The sequence below is a fragment of the Bos mutus genome, chromosome 5 (genome assembly GCF_027580195.1).
Source record: "Bos mutus isolate GX-2022 chromosome 5, NWIPB_WYAK_1.1, whole genome shotgun sequence".
NCBI lineage: Eukaryota > Metazoa > Chordata > Mammalia > Artiodactyla > Bovidae > Bos > Bos mutus.
The window spans coordinates 96,621,937-96,647,284 of NC_091621.1; the positions used below are offsets into that span (position 1 = coordinate 96,621,937).

The 25,348-nt window shown below is 41.5% G+C and overlaps 1 pseudogene; it reads right to left on the reverse strand.

The window, feature by feature from the left end:
* Positions 1 to 10,670: 10,670 nt before the first annotated feature.
* Positions 10,671 to 25,348, reverse strand: part of LOC102276088 (protein Mis18-beta-like) — a 36,531-nt pseudogene continuing 21,853 nt past the window's right edge.

Consider the following 25,348-nt stretch of genomic DNA (forward strand, 5'->3'; position numbering starts at 1 on the left):
CCTCTTCCGGTGACCAGGCGCCGGCGCTCTCGCCACTACAGAGGGAGAGCGTAGCCCCCTCGGGGCGGATCCCTGGATGCTGAGTCCGAGAGACAGTGTGATAAACTAGAGGGAAATCTTGGGCTCTGAGAAGGACTGCGTGAGCTGTCATTCTGCAGTCCCGCCGGCGCGGCTTGGGCGGTTTCCCTCGTGGGCTAGCCAGGTGCCGGACCTCTTCTAGTACCTCCTGGAACCTCGCGGCTCTGCGCGTGGCCGCTGTTACTACAGGGGTGCATTTCATGCTGGGCCCAGCGTTAGTGGATGCACACCGGAGACCCTCTTAGATACAGAAACCATGACCGTCAAAGGGCGTGTTTTAGAGGACTGGAGAGTGACGTTTATCGAGCACTTCCTGTAAGAAAGTGAGCACTAAACTACCTGTTTTCAATAAGTAACCATATTTTGGTCTTCCCTGATGGTACCGTGGATAAGAATCAGCCTGCCAATGCAGAGGGCATGGGTTTAATCCTTGGTCGGGGAGGATTCCACAGGCGTCAGAGTAACTAAGCCCGTGAGCCGCAACTACTGAAGCCTATTTTACTAGAGCCTGTGCTCCAGAAGAAGAGAAGCCACTACAAGGAAGAGTAGCCTCCTACCCGCTACTGCAACTAGTGAAAGCCTGCGTGCAGCAACAAAGACCCAGCATAACCAAAAATAATAAAAAGTTAACCATATTCTTTTAATCCTGTGAAATCGGAATTTGTTGTTGTTAGTCAAGTTGTGTCCAACTCTTTGCGACCCCATGGACTGCAGCTTGCCAGGCTTTCCTGTCCTTCATCTCCCAGAGCTTGCTCAAACTCATGTCCGTTGAATCGGTGATGCCATCCAATCATCTCATCCTCTCTCGCCCCCTTCTTCTCCTGCCTTTTATCTTTCCCAGCATCAAGGTCTTTTCCAATGAGTTGGCTCTTTGCATGAGGCGGCCAAAGTATTGGAGCTTCAGCTCAGCATCAGTCCTTCCAATGAATAATCAGGATTGATTTCCTTTAGGATTGACTGGTTTGATCTGCTGCTGTCCAAAGGACTCTCAAGAGTCTTTCCCAACACCACAGGTCGAAAGCATCAGCCTCGGTACTCAGCCTTCTTTATGGTCCAACTCTCACATCCATACATGACTACTGGAAAAACCATAGCTTTGACTGTATGGACACTTGTGGGCAAAGTGATGTCTTTGCTTATTAATACATTGTCTAGGTACGTCATTAGAGAAGGAAATAGCAACCCACTCCAGTGTTCTTGCCTGGAGAATCCCATGGATGGAGAAGCCTGGTAGGCTGCAGTCTATGGGGTCGCACAGAGCCAGACACGACTGAAGCGACTTAGCAGCAGCAGCAGCAGCAGGTATGTCATAACTTTTCTTCCAAGGAGCAAGTGTCTTTTCATTTCATGGCTGCCGTCACCATCCACAGTGATTTTGGAGCCCAAGAGAAATTAAACCAGTCAATCCTAAAGGAAATCAGTCCTGAACATTCATTGGAAGGACTGATGCTGAAGCTGAAACTCTAATATTTTGGCCACCTGAAGCAAAGAGCCAACTCATTGGAAAAGGCCTTGATGCTGGGAAAGATAAAAGGCAGGAGGAGAAGTGTGCAACAGAGGATGAGATGGTTGGAAGGCATCACCAACTTGATGGACATGAATTTGAGCAAGCTCTGGGAGTTGGTGATGGACAGGGAAGCCTGGCGTGCTGCAGTCCATGGGGTCGCAAAGAGTCAGATGTGACTGAGCCACTGAACTGAACTGAACTGAACTGTTTTCATTTTTTTCCCCATCTATTTGCCATAAAGTGATGGGGCCGGATGCCATGATCTTAGTTTTTTGAATGCTGAGTTTAAGCCAGCTTTTTCACTCTCCACTTTCACCTTCATCAAGAGTCTCTTTAGTTCCTCTTCCTTTTCTTCCATAAGGGTGGTGTCATTTCCATATCTGAGATTGTTGATATTTCTCCATGCAATTTTGATTCCAGCTTGTGGTTCACCCAGCCAGGCATTTCGCATGGTGTACTCTGCGTATAAGTTAAATAAGCAGGATGACAATATACAGCTTTGACATACTTCTTTCCCAATTTTGAACCAGTTGTTGTTCCATGTCCAGTTCTATCTGTTGATTCTTGACCTGCATACAGCTTTCTCAGGAGACAGGTAAGGTGGTCTGATATTCCCATCTCTTTAAGAGTTTTCCACAGTTTGTTGTGATCCACAGAGTTAAAGGCTTTAGCATAGTCAGTGAAGCAGAAGGGGATGTTTTCTTGGAAATCTCTTGCTTTTTCTATGATCCAACAGATGTTGGCAATTTGATCTCTGATTCCTCTGCCTTTTCTCAATCTAACTTGTACATCTGGAAGTTCTTGGTTCACATACTGTTGAAGCCTGGCTTGAAGGATTTTGAGCATGATCTTGCTAGCATTTGAAATGAGTGCAATTGTATAGTAGTTTGTACATTTTTGGCATTGCCCTTCTTTGGGATTGAAATGAAAACTGACCTTTTCCAGTCCTGTGGCCATTGCTCAGTTTTCCAAATTTGCTGGCATATTGAATGAAGCACTTTCACAGCATCATATTTTAGGATTTGAAATAGCTCAACTGGAATTCTATCACCTCTACTAGCTTTGTTTGTAGTGATGCTTCTTAAGGCCCACTTGACTTTGAACCCCAGGATGTCTGGCTCTAGCTGAGTCATCACACCATCATGGTTATCTGCATCACTAAGATCTTTTTTGTATAGTTCTTTGTATTCTTGCCATCTCTTCTTAATATGTTCTGCTTCTGTTAGCGTTTCTGTCCTTTATTGTGCCCATCTTTGTGGAAATGTTCCCTTGGTAATTGGAATTATTTAGCTTTATTTTACAGATGAGAACACTACATGACTACAAAAAGCTCAGTAAGAATTTCATCATAGAGGGGGCTTGTATTCAAATCAGAAAGAATTCTAAAGAAGGGGAAACTTTCACCTGGTGGAATTCTCTCTACTTGGTTATACTGCAGAGTACTTGCTACTTTTCAATTCTTTGTAAATTAATTTGTCATTTATATGTCTTCCTTTTGCAGACTTTTGAAAGTTGGAAGACAGTATTGTTCATTTCTTCAAGATGCTGCTTATTCAATCACCACACTTTTACCAGTGCTGAAGGAGGGCAAGAATTGTGCTGGGTGCTGAGGATTCAGTGGTGAACACTTGAACCAGACAAATAAAGGGCAATCGAAATAACTGTTAAATGCTAAAATGGAGTTAGTTCTATTGAAACACCATGGAGGGGTGGAGAGGAGAGCAGATCAGAGAGAAAAACATAGTCTGTTAGGGACTGCAAATAGTTTGGGGTTGCTACAATGGAGAGTGGTGAGAGGCAAGTATAAAAGAAGAAATAGGCAAATTTTTTGTATGAAGAGTAACATACTAATAGTATACATATTTTCGTTTTTGTGGGACATTCTTTGTCACTGAATTGAACTGGGCTCTTGCTCATCTTACCTGAAGCCAAGCCAATCTACCCACAGTGGACTGTGGTGAGAGAAAGTACAAGGCTCCAAGCAAGGGAAACAGGCAACTGATTTGCCAAACATCAGAATTTCCCTCATGGCTTTCAGGCAAGAGTTCTTAAAGACAACCCTGAGGGTGAGGGTGGGCTTCCCGGGTGGCTCAGTGATAAAGAATCTGCCGGCCAATGCCAAAGACATGAATTTGATCCCTGGGTTGAGGAGATCCCCTAGAGAAGGAAATGGCAACCCATCCCATTATTCTTGCCTGGGAAATCCCATGGACAGAGTAGCCTAGTGGGCTACAGTTCATGGGGTCGCAAAGAGTCAGACACAACTTGGCAACTAAACAACAATAAAGGATGAGGGCAGCAGGTGTGTAATCAGCTTGAGGACATTTTTTCTCATTGGTCAGTGGTGAGGTAACAGCATGACTGATGTTTGCTGCTGCTGCTGCTAAGTCGCTTCAGTCATGTCCGACTCTGTGCAACCCCAGAGACAGCAGCCCACCAGGCTCCCCCGTCCCTGGGATTCTCAAGGCAAGAATACTGGAGTGGGTTGCCATTTCCTTCTCCAATGCATGAAAGTGAAAAGTGAAAGTGAAAGTGAAGTTGCTCAGTCATGCCCGACTCTTCGAGACCCCATGGACTGCAGCCTACCAGGCTCCTCCATCCATGGGATTTGCCAGGCAAGAGTACTGGAATGGGTTGCCATTGCCTTCTCCAGACTGATGTTTGGGGAATCTTAATTATCAGCCTTCTGGCTTCTGCCCATTGTAGGGGAGGGATTGATTTTACTTTATTTAAACGACATTATAGGACTCTGTGGGAGAGGGAGAGGATGGGAAGATTTGGGAGGATGACATTGAACCATGTAAAATATCACGTAAGAAACGAGTTGCCAGTCCAGGTTCGATGCACGATACTGGATGCTTGGGGCTAGTGCACTGGGACGACCCAGAGGGATGGTATGGGGAGGGAGGAGAGAGGAGGGTTCAGGATGGGGAACACATGTATACCTGTGGCGGATTCATTTTGATATTTGGCAAAACTAATACAATTATGTAAAGTTTAAAAATAAAATAAAATTAAAAAAATAAATAAACAACATTATAATGTTATTTATTTGACCTTGTGAGTTATAAAACTTCTTAGACCCCGTGGCGTTGGCCAGACCTCCAGGGACTCAAGAGTTCCCAGACTCCTCCCTTTCTTATGTAAAATGCCTTCTGACTTGCTGAGCTTGCAGGCAGGCACAGAATCCCAGCAGTGTCCAGACAGGTCAGAGGCCTGCTCTCCTACTTCTGAAGCCTGAACACGACTTCCTCCATTTTAATTTCCTAACAGTCAGCCTCAAGATTGTTTAGGCTGTAGAGCACAAGAATAAAGCAAAATAAAATGAGCAGTCTTCTTAATTCTATAAATCAAATATTAATAGCAGTTCTAGATAGTCAATAGAAACAAAGTGATCAAAGAAACATGTATGGGTTAAACAATGCAGAAAACAATTTTTGAGCAGTAGGGGATTTAGTAAAGAAAAAAATCCCATGAACAAGAAGTTTGTACATCAACTCCTACATCTATTAACTTATTTGCAGAAATAGTAGTAATAACAGTAATAAGAGAATCAAGGTACAATTATGTTTATCTATGAAATTTTGTGACTCTTTGATTCCTTGCAAAATCTTACTTAAGGGGAAGCTAATATTGGGAACAGAAAGAGTAGGGAATAACATTTGAGTCCACAATACTGGAATTCTCATGGGGGAGTAAGAGAAAATAAATAGGTGATACCCTTCCAATATAAGGGCTTCCCTGGTAGCTGAGATGGTAAAGAATCCACCTGCAATGCAGGAGACCTGGGTTTGATCCCTGACTCAAGAAGATTCCCTGGAGAAGGGATTGGCTACCCACTCCAGTATTCTTACATGAGAAATCTCAGACAGAGGAGTGTGGAGGGCTATAGTCCATGGGGGTCACGAAGAGTTGAACATGACTGAGCGACTAACACTTTCACACTACTATCACTTCCAATATAAATGATCAATATGTGTTAGGCATCTGAGAAAAGGGGTTCCTAAAATGACAGAATGATCATTGTTCATTTCCAAGACAAACCATTCAATATCACAGTAATCCAAGTCTATGCCCCAACCAGTAATGCTGAAGAAGCTGAAGTTGAAGCTAAGTCTATGAAGACCTCCAAGACCTTTTAGAACTAGCATCCAAAAAAGATGTCCTTTTTATTATAGGGGACTGGAATGCAAAAGTAGGAAGTCAAGAAACACCTGGAGTAACAGGCAAATTTGGCCTTGGAATACAGGATGAAGCAGGGCAAAGGCTAATAGAGTTTTGCCAAGAGAACACACTGGTCACAGCAAACATCCTCTTCCAACAACACAAGAGAAGACTACACATGGACATCACCAGATGGTCAACACCGAAATCAGATTGATTATATTCTTTGCAGCCAAAGATGGAGAAGCTCTATACAGTCAACAAAAACAAGACTGGGAGCTGACTGTGGCTCAGATCATGAACTCCTTATTGCCAAATTCAGACTTAAATTGAAGATAATAGGGAAAACCACTAGACCATTCAGGTATGACCTGAATCAAATCCCTTATGATTATACAGTGGAAGTGAGAAATAGATTTAAGGGCCTAGATCTGATAGAGTGCCTGATGAACTATGGACTGAGGTTCGTGGCATTGTGCAGGAGACAGGGATCAAGACCATCCCCATGGAAAAGAAATGCAAAAAAGCAAAATGGCTGTCTGGGGAGGCCTTACAAATAGCTGTGAAAAGAAGAGAAGTGAAAAGCAAAGGAGAAAAGGAAAGACAAAAGCATCTGAATGCAGAGTTCCAAAAAATAGCAAGGAGAAATAAGAAAGCCTTCCTCAGTGATCAATGCAAAGAAATAGACAAAAACAACAGAATGGGAAAGACTAGAGATCTCTTCAAGAAAATTAGAGATACCAAGGGAACATTTCATGCAAAGATGGGCTCGATAAAGGACAGAAATTATATGGACCTAACAGAAGCAGAAGATATTAAGAAGGGGTGGCAAGAATACACAGAAGAACTGTACAAAAAAGATCTTCATGACCAAGATAATCATGATGGTGTGATCATTCACCTAGAGCTAGACATCCTGAAATGTGAAGTCAAGTGGGCCTTAGAAAGCATCACTATGAACAAAGCTAGTGGAGGTGATGGAATTCCAGTGGAGCTATTTCAAATCCTGAAAGATGATGCTGTGAAAGTGCTGCACTCAATATGCCAGCACATTTGGAAAAATCAGCAGTGGCCACAGGACTGGAAAAGGTCAGTTTTCATTCCAATCCCAAAGAAAGTCAATGCCAAAGAATGCTCAAACTACCACACAGTTGCACTCATCTCACATGCTAGTAAAGTAATGCTCAAAATTCTCCAAGCCAGGCTTCAGCAATACGTGAACCGTGAACTTTCAGATGTTCAAGCTGGTTTTAGAAAAGGCAGAGGAACCAGAGATCAAATTGCCAACATCCTTGGATCATCAAAAAAGCAAGAGAGTTCCAGAAAAACATCTATTTCTGCTTTATTGACTATGCCAAAGCCTTTGACTGTGTGGATCACAATAAACTGTGGAAAATTCTGAAAGACATGGGAATACCAGACCACCTGACCTGCCTCTTGAGAAACCTATATGCAGGTCAGGAAGCAACAGTTAGAACTGGACATGGAACAACAGACTGGTTCCAAATAGGAAAAGGAGTACATCAAGGCTGTATATTGTCACCCTGCTTATTTAAATAATATGCAGAGTATATGATGAGAAACGCTGGGATGGAAGAAGCACAAGCTGGAATCAAGATTGCCAGGAGAAATATCAATAACCTCAGATATGCAGATGATACCACCCTTATGGCAGAAAGTGAAGAGGAACTCAAAAGCCTCTTGATGAAAGTGAAAGAGGAGAGTGAAAAAGTTGGCTTAAAGCTCAACGTTCAGAAAACGAAGATCATGGCATTTGGTCCCATCACTTCATGGGAAATAGATGGGGAAACAGTGGAAACAGTGGCAGACGTTATTTTTGGGAGGCTCCAAAATCACTGCAGATGGTGATTGCAGCTGTGAAATTAAAAGACCCTTACTCCTTGGAAGGAAAGTTATGACCAACCTAGATAGCATATTAAAATCAGAGACATTACTTTGCCAACAAAGGTTCATCTAGTCAAGGCTATGGTTTTTCCAGTGGTCATGTATGGATGTGAGAGTTGGACTGTGAAGAAGGCTGAGCACCGAAGAATTGATGCTTTTCAACTGTGGTGTTGGAGAAGATGCTTGAGAGTCCCTTGGACTGCAAGCAGATCCAACCAGTCCTGAGTGTTCTTTGGAAGGACTGATGCTAAAGCTGAAACTCCAATACTTTGGCCACCTCATGCGAAGAGTTGACTCACTGGAAAAACTCTGATGCTGGGAGGGCTTGAGGGCAGGAGGAGAAGGGGATCACAGAGGATGAGATGGCTGGATGGCGTCACCAACTTGAGGGACATGAGTTTGGGTGAACTCTGGGAGTTGATGATGGACAGGGAGGCCTGGCATGCTGCAATTTATGGGGTCACAAAGAGTCAGACACGACTGAGCAACTGAACTGAAGTGATATATAAAAGTATATTCTACGTCATTGGTACAATACATACAAATTGAGGGGCTATTTCTAAAACATAGGATTTAGGGAAGATAACCCATTCACAGTAGTTGATGGAGTTCTCCAATAGGCAGGGATCCCACATGTGAAAAGTTGGTCCACATAACAGTCCCTCAGTAGCCTTTTTACAGTTTATCAGTAAGTGAGTGCAATTATTAACATCCAAATAATTTCCAGTGAAATGAGGTAGCCAGTATTCTCCAAAAAGAATAGGTAAAATTGGCACATTAAACTCATATTGGCTATACAATAACAGTATAGAGCTCCTTGGTACCAGGTGCCAGTGCATTTGGTAATGCTTCAGAAATAAATACCCAGTGATTTTTAGGAAACATTCTCTAAATAATTTTTCCACTCGTATGCATTAGTAGACATTAAAATTCCTTGGGCCTTATCCTTTTGAGCAAGGTAATATAACAGCTGCATAGAACAATCCAATCAAACATGTCAGTTAAGGATTTAGTTTGGTATAGCTGAAATATTACTTTCAGCTTTTTTTTTTTTTTTAACATACCATAAAAGTCTTTATGGTATGTTAAAACTAAGTTCATGGGGTTTTAATATTGTAGGCATCCACTTAGCATTAATGGTCAAGGCTTGAGCTATGTCTTTACAAATGCTGTGTAATCTAGCAAACAGATAAATTTTGTCCTTAGAAAGTCAAAGTTAAGAAAAGACAATCTTATTTGCTCGGCAGGAAAAATTATCTTGGGTTCAGGTCCAGCTCATGTTTCTCCAGCTAAAGATCCTTGAAGGTTGAGGTGCAAATCACAATCTGCATTACAGTCAGGCTTTTAAGAAGAATCTATTTGTGAGAATTAACAGTGGGTTAATTCTCACAAATTAACCCATATTTCCATTTTTCCTGTCCAGGGATCATCACTAATACAGTGTTATCCTTTCCCTGTGTAATCACATCAGCAGGTATGGGAGAACTGTTAGACTGCTTCACCCAGACTTTAGCTCCAATTGCATATATTTCGTTTGTGGACCCAAACCCTCTATCACCTCTGTTAGTACGGTGGGAGAGTCTCCTTTTTGTACTTTTCCATTTACATTAGAAAAATCAGCAATTGGGCCATTTGATTATGGTTTATTAACAAATAGATCATCTTTTCCTTCATTTTGTAAAATTACTAAGATTTCTCCTTGGTAGTCTGGATCTGTAACTCCCCCATGGACACAGATCCCTCTTAACGCTACACTGGAACATTCTTTGATTAATCCTAAGTGTCTGAGAGGCATTTTAATTACAAGACCAGTTGAAATAGCACATGTCAATCTTTCAGTAAGTCTTTGTTCACATATAGAGTACAAATTCTGTCCTGTGGCCTCAGGAGTAGCTCGGAAAGGAGCTAATGCTCTTGGGCTAATTTTCCAATTTGTTATTGTTGTTTATTCTCTCAGTTTTAATGTCTGGCTCCTTTGCAATCCTGTGGACTGTAGCCTGCCAGGTTCCTCTGTTCATAGGATTTCTCAGACAAGAATACTGAAGTGGATTGTAATTTCCTTTTCCAAGTTTCCCAATACTTAGTTGTTTCAGGAAAAAAGTGTATTTTATGAATTTGTAAATTTGGAATAATCATCCTCATCAAAGGAATTTCTGATTCTCCTCATGCTCATGCTCAAAATGCTAAGTCATGTCTGACTCTTTTGCAACCTCATGGACAATAGCCTTCCAGGCTCCTCCTGTCCATGGAATTTCTGGAGTGGATAAGAATACTGGATTGGGTTGCCATTTCCTTCTCCAGGGAATCTTCCCGACCCAGGGACTGAACTCATGTCTTCTGCATTAGTAGGCAGGTTCTTTACCATTGAGCCACCTGTCCTCCAGTTTTTATAAAAGCCCTCTCCAAGTTTAATTAATCTCTGTTTAAGCAGACCATTCCTTCTTTAAATCAAACCGGCAGCTTGGAGATAGTAAGGAATATGAAAAATCCGTTGTATGTTATGTTCCTGGGCAAACTCTTGCATTAACTTACCTTTAAAATGTAACCCATTGTCACTCTCAGTTTGAAATGGAACACCATAATATAAATTATCTCCAATGTTTTAATAGTTTTAGCCTAATTGGCTTTCCTGAAGAGAATGACCACTAAATATCCAGAATAGGTGTCCACAGCAGTACACATGTGTTGACATCCTTTATCTCAAATTAATGGATCCAATATAATCAATTTGCCATATTTGCGCACATGCCAATTGTCCTTTGACTAGGTGTGCAAGCTTCTATGAATAATACATTGACAAATTGGACATTTTAAATCGGACAATTGGACATTTAAATCTGCATTGTAAAATCGCAAGAGTCTTCTCCAACACCACAGTTCAAAAGCATCAATTCTTCAGCGCTCAGCTTTCTTCACAGTCCAACTCACATCCATACATGACCACTGGAAAAACCATAGCCTTGATTAGACGGACCTTTGTTGGCAAAGTAATGACCTTCAACGTGGGATACCTCCTCTAGGCCCTCCTGCGCCTGTGCAGCCAGGGCTCTTTGGACGTGGGGTTGGTCCTCCCGGCCACCGCCCTTGGCCTCGGGTGAGGGGTCGTGGGGGCATGGGGTAGCTCCTCCCAGCCGCTGCCCCTGACCTCGGTCACGGGGTAACTCCTCTCGTCGTCACCCCTGACCTCGGATGCAGGGTAGCTCCTCTCGGCCGCCACCGCTGACCTTGGACGCGGAGTATCTCCTCTCGGCCGTTCCTGTGCTGTCGCAGCCTGGCACTCTCGGCCGCTGCCCCTGACCTCGGACATGGGGTAACTTCTCTTGGCCGCAATCTCAAAAATGACAGAATGATCTCTGTTCGTTTCCAAGGCAAACCATTCAATATCATGGTAATCCAAGTCTATGCTCTGGCCAGTAGGGCTGAAGAAGCTGAAGTTGAACGGTTCTATGAAGACCTACAAGACCTTTTAGAACTAACACCCCAAAAAGATGTCCTTTTCATTATAGGGGACTGGAATGCATAAGTAGGAAGTCAAGAAACACCTGGAGTAACAGGCAAATTTGGCCTTGGAGTACAGAATGAAGCAGGGCAAAGGGTAATAGAGTTTTGCCAAGAGAACACACTGGTCATAGCAAACACCCTCTTCCAACAACACAAGAGAAGACTCTACACATGGACATCACCAGATGGTTGACACTGAAATCAGATTGATTATATTCTTTGCAGCCAAAGATGGAGAAGCTCTATACAGTCAGCAAAAACAAGACCGGGAGCTGACTGGCTCAGATCATGAACTCCTTATTGCCAAATTCACACTTATTGAAGAAAATGGGGAAAACCACTAGACCATTCAGGTATGACCTGGATCAAACCCCTTATGATTATACAGTGGAAGTGAGAAATAGATTTAAGGGGCTAGATCTGATAGAGTGCCTGATGAACTATGGACAGAGGTTCATGACATTGTACAAGAGACAGGGAGCAAGACATTCCCCAAGAAAAAGAAATGCAGAAAGGCAAAGTAGCTGTCTGAGTAGGCATTACAAATAGCTGTGAAAAGAAGAGAAGTGAACAGCAAAGGAGAAAAGGAAAGATATACCCATTTGAATGCAGAGTTCCAAAGAATAGTAAGGAGAGATAAGAAAGCCTTCCTCAGTGATCAATGCAAAGAAATAGACGAAAACAACAGAATGGGAAAGACTAGAGAGCTCTTCAAGAAAATTAGAGATACCAAGGGAACATTTCATGCAAAGATGGTCTCGATGAAGGACAGAAATGGTATGGACCTAAGAGAAGCAGAAGATATTAGGAAGAGGTGGCAAGAATACACAGAAGAACTGTACAAAAAAGATCTTCACGACCCAGATAATCATGATGGTGTCATCACTCACCTAGAACCAGGCATCCTGGATGTGAAGTCAAGTGGGCCTTAGGAAAAATCACTATGCACAAAGCTAGTGGAGGTGATGGAATTCCAGTTGAGCTATTCCAAATCCTAAAAGATGATGCTGTGAACGTGCTGCACTCAATGTGGCAGCAAATTTGGAAAACTCAGCAGTGGCCACAGGACTGGAAAAGGTCAGTTTTCATTCCAATCCCAAAGAAAGGCAATGCCAAAGAATGCTCAAACTACCGCACAATTGCACTCATCTCACATGCTAGTAAAGTAATGCTCAAAATTCTCCAAGCCAGGATTCAGCAATACATGAACCATGAACTTCCAGATGTTCAAGTTCATTTTGGAAAAGGCAGAGGAGCCAGAGATCAAATTGCCAAAATCCACTGGATCATGGAAAAAGCAAGAGAATTCTAGAAAAACATCTATTTCTGCTTTATTGACTATGCCAAAGCCTTTGATTGTGTGGATCACAATAAACTGTGGGAAATTCTGAAAGAGATGGGAATAGCAGACCACCTGACCTGCCTCTTGAGAAACCTATATGCAGGTCAGGAAGCAACAGTTAGAACTGGACATGGAACAACAGACTGGTTCCAAATAGGAAAAGGAGTACGTTAAGGCTGTATATTCGGAGAAGGCAATCGCACCCGACTCCAGTACTCTTGCCTGGAAAATCCCATGGAAGGAGAAGCTTAGTAGGCTGTGGTCCATGGGGTCGCTAAGAGTCAGATATGACTGAGCAACTTCACTTTCACTTTTCACTTTCTTGCATTGGAGAAGAAAATGGCAACCCACTCCAGCGTTCTTGCCTGGAGAATCCTATGGACAGAGGAGCCTGGTGGTCTGCTTTCTATGGGGTCACAGAGAGTCAGACATGACTGAAGTGACTTAGCAGCAGCAGCAGCAGCAAAGCTGTATATTGTCACCCTGCTTATTTAACTTTTATGTATAGTATATCATGAGAAATACTGGGTTAGAAGAAGCACAAGCTGGAATCAATTTGCCGGGAGAAATATCAATAACCTCAGATATGCAGATGATATCACCTTTATGGAAGAAAGTGAAGAAGAACTAAAGAGCTTCTTGATGAAAGTGAAAGAGGAGAGTGAAAAAGTTGGCTTAAAGCTCAACATTCAGAAAACTAAGATCATGGCATTGGTCCTATCACTTCATGGGAAATAGATGGGGAAACAGTGGCAACAGTGGCTGGCTTTATTTTTGGGGGCTCCAAAATCACTTCAGATTGTGACTGCTGCCATGAAATTAAAAGACGTTTACTCCTTGGAAGGAAAGTTATGGCCAACCTAGACAGCATATTAAAAAGCAGAGACATTACTCTGTCAACAAAGGTCCATCTAGTCAAGGCTATGGTTTTTCCAGTAGTCATGTATAGATGTGAGAGTTGGACTATAAAGAAAGCTGAGCACCAAAGAATTGATACTTTTGAACTGTGGTGTTGAAGAAGACTCTTGAGAGTCCCTTGGACTGCAAGGAGATCCAACCAATCCATCCTAACAGAGATCAGTCTGGATGTTCATTGGAAGGACTGATGTTCAAGCTGAAGCTCTAATACTTTGGCCACCTGATGTCAAGAGCTGACTCATTTGAAAAGACTCTGATGCTGGGAAAGATTGAGGGCAGGAGAAGGGGACAACAGAGGATGAGATGGTTATAAGGCATCACCGACTCAATGGATATGAGTTTAGGTAAACTCTGGGAACTGGTGATAGACAGGGAGGCATGGTGTGCTGCGGTTCATGGGGTCACAAAGAGTCAGACATGACTGAGCGACTGAACTGAACTGAACTGAACAGCATATTCATCACCAAATTGAGTCAACACCTATATCCAGACTTGAACAGCACTGGGAAGTTCCACATTAAGAGAAATCTGGAGTCTTAATTGAGAAAAGGTCCAAAGTAGTGTATCTACTCCATGGGTGAGATGTCAAATTGCAGTTTGGGGGCTCCCATTTATAATCCCAGACTACAAACTGATGTTATCATCAGTTTACATTAAAAAATGCAGCTATGGTTTTACTCAAACTTTTACAATGCTGTTTGTTACACTTGTGAGTCATAAGACTTCTTAGATCCCAGGAGGTTGGCTAGGCCTCCAGAGTATGAAGAATTCCAAGACACGTTCCCTTTTTTATCTAAAGAACTGCCTGACTTGCTACAATTGTAAACAGGCATAGAATGTGGGCAGTGTCCAGACAGGTCAGAGGCCTGCTCTTCTGCTTCTGAAAGCTGAACAATACTTCTTTTTGAATTTCATTAGCAATTGGTTGGAGTGTAGGGGAAAGATTTGAGTCAAGGCTAATTTCTAGAATTTAGGTTTGGAGAATTGAGTGACATATGGTGGTGCATTTAATGAGCTGAGAGGATTAGAGAGGTTTTTTGAAAAGACAGTGATGTTAAATTTTGGACATGTGAATTTTGTTGTTGTTCAGTCGCTCGGTCATGTCCAACTCTTTGCAACCCCATGGACTGCAGCACGCCAGGTTTCCATGTGCTTTGCCATCTTTTGGAGTTGGCTCAAACTTATGTCCATCGAGTTGGTGATGCCATCCAAACATCTCATCCTCTGCTGTCCCCTTCTCTTCCTGTCTTCAATCTTTCCCAGCTCAGGGTTTTTCCTAGTGAGTCAGCTCTTCCCATCTGGTGGCCAAAGTATTGGAGCTTCAGTTTCAGCATTAGTCCTTCCAATAAATCTTCAGGGTTGATTTCCTTTAAGATGGACTGGTTTGATCTCCATGCAGGCCAATGGACTCTAAAGAGTCTTCTTGAACACCACAGTTTGAAAGCATCAATTCTTTGGCACTCAGCTTTCTTTATGGTCCAAATCTCACATCTGTACCTGAGTGCTGGAAAAACCATGGCTTTGACAAGAGATGGACCTTTGTCAGAAAAGTAATGTCTCTGCTTTTTAATATGCTGTCTAGGTTGGTCATAGCTTTTCTTCCAAGGAGCGAGCATCTTTTACTTTCTGCAGTCACCATCCACAGTGATTTTGGAGCCCAAGAAAATAAAGTCTGTCACTGTTTCTATTGTTTCCCTATCTATATGCCATGAAGTGATGGGACCAGAGCCATGATCCTCATTTTTTGAGCGTCGAGTTTTAAGCCAGCTTTTTCACTCTTCACTTTCACATTCATCAAGAGACTCTTTAGTTCCTCTTCACTTTCTGCCATAAGGGTGGTGTAATCTGCATACGTGAGGTTTTGATATTTCTCCTGGCAATCTTGATTCCAGCTTGTGCTTCACTCTGCATAGAAGTTAAATAAGCAGGGTGACAATATACAGCCTTGATGTACTCCTTTCCCAATTTGGAACCAGTCTGTTGTTCCATATCTGGTTTTAACTGTTGCTTCTTGACCACATACAGGTTTCTCAGGAGACAGCTAAAGTGGTCTGGTATTCCCAACTCTTTAAGAATTTTCCACGGTTTGTTATGATCCACACAAAGACTTTGGTGTAGTCAATGAAGAAGATGTAGATGTTTTTCTTAAATTCTCTTGCTTTTTCTATGATCTAGTGCGTGTTGGCAGTTTGATCCCTGGTTCCTCTGCCTTTTCTAAATCCAGCTTGTACATCTGGAAGTTGTCTATTGAAGGATTTTGAGCATGACCTTGCTAGCACATGAAATGAGTGCAATGGTGCAGTAGTATGGACATTCTTCCTTTGGGACTGGAATGAAAACTGACCTTTTCCAGCCTCATGGCCACTGCTGAGTTTTCCAAATTTGTTGGCATATTGAGTGTAGCACTTTCACAACATCATCTTTTAGGATTTGAAATAGCTCAGCTGGAATTCCATCACTTCCTCTAGCTTTGTTTGTAGTCATGCTTCCTAAGGCCCACTTGACTTTGCAATCCATGGTGTCTGACTCAGGGTGAGTGATCACACTATCATGGTTGTCTGGGTCATTAAGATCTTTTTTGTACAGTTCTCTTTATTCTTGCCATCTCTTCTTAATATGGTCTGCTTCTGTTAGGTCCATTCCATTTCTGAATTTTGTAGGGCTATGGAAAATATAGGCTTGCAGCTATAGATCTGGGAAGTTATGCTGGTTTGCTTTTAGCGGAAATATTGAATACTAGCAATAGTACATGTATTTACTTATGAATTCAGTAATCTGGGGGAAGAATCCTCTGTTGCTCTGATCGTTTAGACCTTAGAAGACCTTGACAGATCAGATAAGAGCAGACTTCATGGTCCTTCCTGTCTGTTTGTTGAGGGATCCCCAGTTTGAGTGCTACACAGCTGTCCATCTAGGTCTTCCCGTTGATTACTTCATTCTTCAATACCGGAAAAATGCAGGTCACTGCTCCAGTCTTATGAGGTACTCAACTTTGGGTGCCTGCATTCTTCAAGATTAACTATATTCTTCTAAATAGTCAAAGAAGATGTCACAACTTTTTTGTTTTTTAAGGAAATGTCAATTATATAAAAAGGTGGGATAACAAAGTTCTAGTTATTTCTCGCCAATTATTTTAAATGTCAAAGATGTACAAATCCTCATGATATCACAATTCTTAGAACTAGAACATATTTTACAAAGATTTCCTACAGATTTTAGGGCCTACAATTTACAAACTAGCCTCTCAGATACTTACCACATCTGTACCAAGAATATGAATCTCTTGCTCCTGGATAAGATAGGTCTGATGTCTATTATAATTGCCTTAACATACTCATCTCATTCCTTCCTTATTTTATACCAGCAATGTGGTTTGGGGACTGACCCCATATTCAGAGATGGGTCTAGATTAAGGCTAATCAGTGATTACTGTAATTATTGATTCAAGGGTTAACAGGCTTAGACTAATCAAGAAATTACAATATTCCCTTAGCCATTCAAATGGATTCAAGAATGGTCACATGGGCATAAGATTCATTCATTGCCAATAAGAAGCAGGAAAATTTTTCTGGGGATTTCTGGGAAAGAGGGCTTCCCTGGTGGCTCAGCTAGTAAGGAATCTGCCTTAAATGTGGGAGACCTGGATTCAATCCTTGGGTTGGGAAGATCCCCTGAAGAAGGGAAAGTCTACCCACTCCAGTATTCTGGCCTGGAGAATTCCATGGAATGTATAGTCCATGGGGTCCCAAAGAGTCAGACACAACTGAGTGACTTTCACTTCACTTCATTCGTGTCTTACTTCAAGTTGGAAACAATAGTGCTCATGATCATAAGTTCTGCATTGTTAAAATTTTCATTAGCTTGATCCTTGATTTAATTTGTTTCTAGACTATAGATCCATGAATTTGTAATTCTCATGGATTTGAGGCATATAGTGTATGATTCTGGATCTAAGTCAGGAAACAGCTGGGCAAACTCAAACAAGAAAAGCAAAACCTTAATAAAGAGGCTGTTTACAAAGGTTTGGGTACAGGAATAATAATGTTTCAATACCTTAGGACTAGCAATAGCAGAAAGCCCTTACCTCTCCTAGCCCTGAAGGGATAGGGAGGGAGCAATTACCAGAATCTGAAGAGAATTAACATAGGTGTGAGTGATGTCGCTCAGTTATGTCCGACTCTTTGCCACCCTATGGACGGTAGCCTACCACACTCCTCCGTCCATGGGATTTTCCAGGCAAGAATACTGGAGTGGGGTGCCATTTCCTTCTCCAGAGGATCTTCCCAAACCAGGGATGGAACCCGTGTCTTCTGCATTGTAGGCAGATTCTTTACCGTCTGAGCTACCAGAGAAGCCACCTCACATAGGTGAGGCCACCAAAAAGGAGGTATGGCCTCTGGGTCAGTAAGGGAACACAGTCAGCAAGTGCAACCCAGACAGGAGAGAACTGGAAGAATAAACAGTCTAACTCATTCTCTATCTTCTCTTTTGATCTGCTGGTGCCATCATGCCTTCAACCCAACCAGAGGTTAGAGGTCAAGGGATCCCAGTTTACACAATCTATAAAGGTCAGCTTATTAGAGCCCAGAGTACAGAAGGATTGTTGTTGTCAGTCACTCAGTCATGTCCAACTCTGCAACCCAATGGACTGCAGCACGCCAGGCTTCCCTGTCTTTCACCATCTCCTGAGCAAACGTGGGTTTGGGTGGACTCCTGGAGTTGATGATGGACAGGGAGGCCTGGTGTGCTGCGGTCCATGGGGTTGAAAAGAGTCGGACACAACTGAGTGACTGAACTGAACTGAATTGAGCTAGCTCAAACTCATGTCCATTGAGTCGGTGATACCATCCAAGCATCTCATCCTCTGCCATCCCCTTCTCCTTCTGTCTTCAATCTTTCCCAGTCAGGGTCTTTTCCAACGAGTTGGCTCTTTGAATCAGGTGGCCAAATATTGGAGCTTCAGCATCAGTCCTTCCAATGAATATTCAGGACTGATTTCCTTTAGAATTGATTGGTTTGATCTCCTTGAAGTCCAAGGGATTCTCAAGAGTCTTCTCTAACACCACAGTTCAAAAGCATCAATTCTTCAGTGCTCAGCTTTCTTTATGGTTCAACTCTCACATCCATACTTGACTACTGGAAAAACCATAGCTTTGATTATATGAACATTTGTTGACAAAATAATGTCTCTGCTTTATAATAAGGCATCTAGGTTTCTCATAGCTTTTCTTCCAAGAAGTAAGCATCTTTTAATTTCACAGCTGCACTCACCATCTTCAGTGATTTTGGAGTCCAAGAAAATAAAGTCTGTTACTGTTTCCATTGTTTCCCCATCTATTTGCCATGAAGTGATGAGACCAGATGCTATGATCTTAGTGTTTTGAATGTTGAGTTCTAAGCCAGCTTTTTCACTCTCCTCTTTCACTTTCATCAAGAGGCTCTTTAGTTCCTCTTTGCTTTCTGCCATTAGGGTGAAATCATCTGCATATGTGAGGTTATTGATATTTCTCCCAGCAATCTTGATTCCACCTTGTGCTCCATCCAGGCCAGCATTTTGCATGATGTACTCTGCATATAAGTTAAATAAGCAGGGCGACAATGTACAGCCTTGATGTACTTCTTTCCCGGTTTTGATCCGGTCGTTTCTCTACCTTCGGTTCTACCTGTTGCTTCTTGACCTGCAAACATGTTTCTTAGGAGGTAGGTAATATGGTCTGGTATTCCCATTTCTCAGGAGGCAAGAAAGGTGGTCTGGTATTCCCATCTCTTAAAGAATTTTCCACAGTTTGTTGTGATCCACAGTCAAAGGCTTTAGTGTAGTCAATGAAATAGAAGTATATGTTCTACAATTCTCTTGCTTTTCCTATGATCCAACAGATGCTGGCAATTTGATCTCTGCTGAAAAGCCTTTTCTAAATCCCGCTTGAACATCTGGAAATTCTCGGTTCACATACTGTTGAAGCCTAGCTTGGAGAATTTTGGGCATTATTTTGCTTGCATGTGAAATGAGTGCAATCTGTGGTAGTTTGAACATTCTTTGATTATTGCCCTTTTTAGGATTAGAATGAAAACGGACTTTTTCCAGTCTTGTGGACACTGCTGAGTTTTCCAAATTTGCTGGCATATTGAGTACAGCATGTTCACAGCATCATCTTTTAGGATTTGAAATAGCTCAGCTGGAATTCTATCACCCCCTCTAACTTTGTTTGTAGTGGTGCTTCCTAAGGCCCGTTTGACTTCACACTCCAGAATGTTTGGCTCTTAGGTGAGTGATCATACCATCATGGTTTTCTGAGTTAGGAAGATCTTTTTTTGTATAGTTCTGTGTATTCTTGCCACCTCTTCTTAATATCTTCTTTTTCTGTTAGGTCCATACTGTTTCTGTCCTTTATTGTGCTCATCTTTGCTTGAAATTTTCCCTTGGTATCTCTAATTTTCTTGAAGAGATTTCTAGTTCTTCCCATTCTATTGTTTTCCTCTATTTCTTTGCATTGATAACTTAGGAAGGCTTTCTCATCTCTCCTTGATATTCTTTGGGACTCCACATTCAGATGGGTATATCTTTCCTTTCCTCCTTTGCCTTTAGCTTCTCTTCTTTTCTCAGCTATTTGTAAGACCTCCTCAGACAACCATTTTGCTTTTTGCATTTCTTTTTCTTGAGGATGGTTTTGATTATCACCTCACTAAACCACCAAGGAAGTTCCCACAGGACAGAGTGGAAAATATCCAATTCATAAATAAACCACTGATTTTTAGATAAAGTAATTAAATATTACTAACATTTTGAACACTAATAAGAATAATAGTTAAATAAAGCCAAAATGACAATGATCAGTTTTGCAACAGTGAGAAGATGGCAACTGGTTTCCTTCATCAGTATGCTGAGAGCCATTGCGAAGACAACCTTGTCTTTTTCTCGTTAGCTTCGTCTGTTATTTTTATTTTTACAGTATTACATGACTCCTAACTCATATTTATCAGTCACTTACAATGGAAGCAAATGCTTGATATTTCTGTCATACAGTCAGACTTTTTAAAATCCATCCATTACATTCATTCAAACAAATATTTAATGCTTTCTAGGTGCCAGGTAGCATATAGTAGTAAGCAAACATATCCTCTTGGAGTTTATATTTTAGTGTGGGAGATAGAAAACAAGCACACAAACAATGTGTGGAGATGAGGACGATGAAGAACAGGGTAGGATCAAGGAGAGAGAGGGTGTTGGGGGAAGGGGAGAGATGATAGAGGGATTACTTTTGCTGTGGGTAGTCATGGGAGGCATCTCTGAGACTGTGATATTTTTGCCAAAACCTATTAAAAGATAAAATGAAGCATATTAAAAATCTTGAGAGTTTATTTGAAAAAAATTTGATTAGAATTAGGCAGTGCTAAACCAGAAGTGGTTAGGAGTGTTCTGCTGATAGGATTTGGGAGGAGAGACTTACATAGAGAAAGAGCAGAACCAAAGAAAGAAATTATTTGATTGGCTATAGCTAAAAGCCTAGTTGGCTATTTGTGATTGGCTGTCTTCAGCATTTTGATATAATCTTAACATTTACATGCTTAGATTTTGGTTTGCTTAAATAGGCTGCCATGGCATTAACATGTGTGGGTGCTCAGTTACTAAGTCATGTCTGACTTTTTGTGATCCTATGAACTGTAACCCACCAGGCTCCTTTGTCCATGGAATTTTCCATGCAAAAATATTGGAGTGGGTTCCCATTTCTTACTCCAAGGGATCTTCCTGACCCAGGGATTGAACTTGTGTCTTTTGTGTCTCCTGCATTGGCAGGCAGATTCCATACCACTGAGCCACTTGGGAAGCCCCATGGCATTAGAGTCAATCACAATCTAATTGTTTCCCTATTTATTTGTTTTACACTTCATACTTGAGCTATAAAAAGGAGCTAACAATGCAGAGATCTGGGGACTGAGGGAGGAGACTCTTCTGAAAGGAAAATAAAAATAGAGTCAGTATGGCTAAGAGAGCTCTCTAAAATGGAACCAGGAAATCATTAAGAAAGTATGGCTTTTGCACATTTCAGCCTGGATGAAATCTGACCTTTTGACCTGATGAAGTAATCCAGAACACCTGCCAGAAACTGGAGATGTTTGTTGGATTCTTACTCTAAAACAATTCATGACAGTCTATTTACTGATTAGACCACTACTTTAAAACAACTTGTGATTCCTAAGGACAAATATTTTCTGACTCACATCCAAGTCAATCACAATTTTTGTTAGGCAACTTTTAACAGCCTGGAGTTTTGTCTTTATAAGCTTCTGACTCTCTTCCTTAGAACTCTCCTTTGGGTTTACCTAAATCTGTGTCTCATGAATTGCAATTCTTAAGACTCCAAATAAATTCTTTTCTTATTTGCAGCCTCCTGTATTATTTTTTCGGTTGACATTCTGAAGCAAAAAAATGTGCTTAGTAAAGTTTGAAGGACCAAAGGAGGTCAGTATGGAGGAGGGAATAATAGGAGATAAGATTGGAAAAGCCAGAAGCCAGGTGAGGCAAAATCTTCATGACCAAAGAACTGAATCTGAATATTATTCAAAAGGAAATGGAAACTAAACAAGTAGTTACATCAGTTTCACTTTTTAGGAGAAAGGTAGAAAACTACAGACTACTGAAACCAAAAGCATTAAAATTTAGATGCACTTCTACTTTTCAGCTTAAAGCTATAGACGATCCATGTTTTATGTTGTGTGTGACTAAAACATATTATTAAAAAGTATTTTTAAAGGGTATTTCAGTTATCACTGTGGCCAAACAAACATCAAAATTCCTTCACTCTATGTGCATGTCAGTTTTGAAAATGCAGGAGGAAAGATACTCTTCAGTTATTAAAGTCAAAATTTAAACATTTTCAAAGCCCAACTAGAACAACCAGTGCTTCCTACTACCTGCATTATGTGCTATTTTTGTGAGAGTTACCACAGAAGATTCACAGACACACTTTAGATCATATATGTAGCAGGTTGCCATTTACCCTTGTGGAGCTAGATGTCTGTGGAATACCTCTACCTATTACTAGCACTGACTGTACTGGAGGAAGAAAAAGCAATATTACTGCATACGGGCTCTCAGTCTCAATCAACTACTCTTCCCAGTGCATGCATCTGTCCTCATGGCTAACTTTTAACAAATATACTTTTACATTATATAACTTTTTAATCGGTCTATCTTGTTTAGATTGTATACATCATTATATCTGACATTCTTGCAACTACCATGTGATCAAAGGTATACAAGCAGAATCCTATACAAATTCTGCTTTTTAAAGACAAAAATACCAAGCTAAGAGGGGTGACTTATATCCCACATTAGTGGAAGTGCACATGTGTGCTCAGTCACACAGTTGTGTCTGACTCTTTTGTGATCCCATGGACTGTAGCCTGCCAGTCTCCTCTGCCCATGAAATTTTCCAGGCAAAAATAATGGAGTAGGTTGCCATTTCCTACTCCAGAGGATCTTCCCAACCCAGGGATCAAATCTGTGTCTCTTGCATTAGCAGACAGATTCTTTACCACTGAGTCACCTGGGAAGCACATTAGTGGGTACTCACTCTAATTACAGGACCTTTAAAACAAACACATTTTTTGGACTTCCCTAGTGGTCTGGTGGCTAAGACTCTGAGCTCCCAATGCAGAGGGCCTAGGTTTGATCCCTCATCAAGGAACTAGATCCCACATGCTGCAACTGAGAGTTCAAAAGCCGCAACTAAACATCCTGCATGCCACAACAAAAATCAAAAAGCCCACATGCCACAACTAAGACCCGGAGCAACCAAATAAATAAATTAAAATACTTTTTAAAGTACATTTTCAATGAACTAGGGTGAATAAAGGCAGAACTAACAACTTTCCTCCCTTCACACACACACACACACACACACACACACACACACACACACACACACACACACAAAAGAAATGGAAACCATTAAAGGTTTAAAGAAGGGAATTGGTATCACTTGGGCTGCAGTGTGAAGAACGGAGGAAGCTATGGGGAATGAATCACAGCATGTCTTGAACAGAGCTGAGTCTGGTGGTGGTTTCCCCAAAGGTTATACCTTTCCAGAGCCCCCACCTAGCACTCTCAGCTCCCTTGCAACCAAGTGGAAAGTGCCCTCCAGGGAGAAAGAAGAGTGGTGCTTCTGGTGGCAATAGTGCTGCTAGAGATGGTGGTGGTGGTGGTGTCACCAAGCACAAGTTTTGTGCCTGACGCAGGCCAAATAACACTGAAATGTCAAAGTTTGGTGCAGAGAAAGGTTTTTTGCAGGGCCATGCAAAGAGAAAGATGGCTCATGCATCAGAGAAAGCCTGAACTCCCCAAAGGCTTTCAGCAAAGCCTTTTTAAAGGCCAGGTGAGACAGGCACATGGTTAATTTTGCAGACTTCTTGTTGTTGGAGCCTTTGTTATGGCAGTTGTCCAGTAGGGCAGGTCACGATGTTCCTGTAAACCTCCAATGGGATAAACGTTATTCTCTGTTCTGCAACTTTTTATCTCTACATGAACCAATTCTTAAAAGTCAGAGCCTTGAGATAGGGTATATTGTATATTTCAGGCCATGGGCAACATTCTTTTACCAAAAAGTTGTAAAATTGTGTATAAGCTCCTGTGTCCTTGTCTTTTCAAGTAAAATGCTGACTTGAGTAAATGATTGGGAAGTATGAAAGATGTAGAAACAAAGAATAGCTGTTGGGCTAGGGAACTGGTAACAATTTAGACCACAATTCTGCCACATAGCAGAATCACTGAACTTCCAGTTTCCTGAAAGATATAGATAAAGCCCTGACACACATTCTTAAATTGCTTTTACAGGAAGCAGATCCCTTTCCGATGAAAACTGCTGACCACAAAATGATAGATCCTAGATGAAGACGCTCTATACAGTCAGCAAAAACAAGACCGGGAGCTGACTGTGGCTCAGATCATGAACTCCTTATTGCCAAATTCAGACTTAAATTGAAGAAAGTAGGGAAAACCACTAGACCATTCAGGTATGACCTCAATCAAATCCCTTATGATTATACAGTGGAAGTGAGAAATAGATTTAAGGGACTAGATCTAATAGACAGAATGCCTGATGCACTATGGATGGAGGTTCGTGACATTGTACAGGAGACAGGGATCACAACCATCCCCACAGAAAAGAAATGCAGAAAAGCAAAATGGCTGTCTAGGGAGGCCTTACAAATAGCTGTGAAAAGAAGAGAAGTGAACAGCAAAGGAGAAAAGGAAAGATAGAAGCTTCTGAATGCAGAGTTCCAAAGAATAGAAAGGAGAGATAAGAAAGCCTTCCTCAGCAATCAATGCAAAGAAATAGAGGAAAACAACAGAATGGGAAAGACTAGAGATCTCTTCAAAAATTAGAAACACCAAGGGAACATTCCATGCAAATGTTCCCTTTATCAATGGGCTCGATAAAGGACAGAAATGGTATGGACCTAACAGAAGCTGAAGATATTAAGAAGAGGTGGCAAGAATACACAGAAGAACTATACAAAAAAGATCTTCAAGAACCAGATAATCACAATCGTGTGATCACTCACCTAGAGCCAGACATCCTGGAATGTGAAGTCAAGTGGGCCTTAGAAAGCATCACTATGAACAAAGCTAGTGGAAGTGATGGAATTCCAGTTGAGCTATTTCAAATCCTGAAAGATGACGCTGTGAAAGTACTGCACTCAATATGCCAGCACATATGGAAAACTCAGCAGTGGCCACAGGACTGGAAAAGCTCAGTTTTCTTTCCAATCCCAAAGAAAGGCAATGCCAAAGAATGCTCAAACTACTGCACAATTGGACTCATCTCACATGCTAGTAAAGTAATGCTCAAAATTCTCCAAGCCAGGCTTCAGCAATACATGAACCGTGAACTTCCAGATGTTTAAGCTGGTTTTAGAAAAGGCAGAGGAAC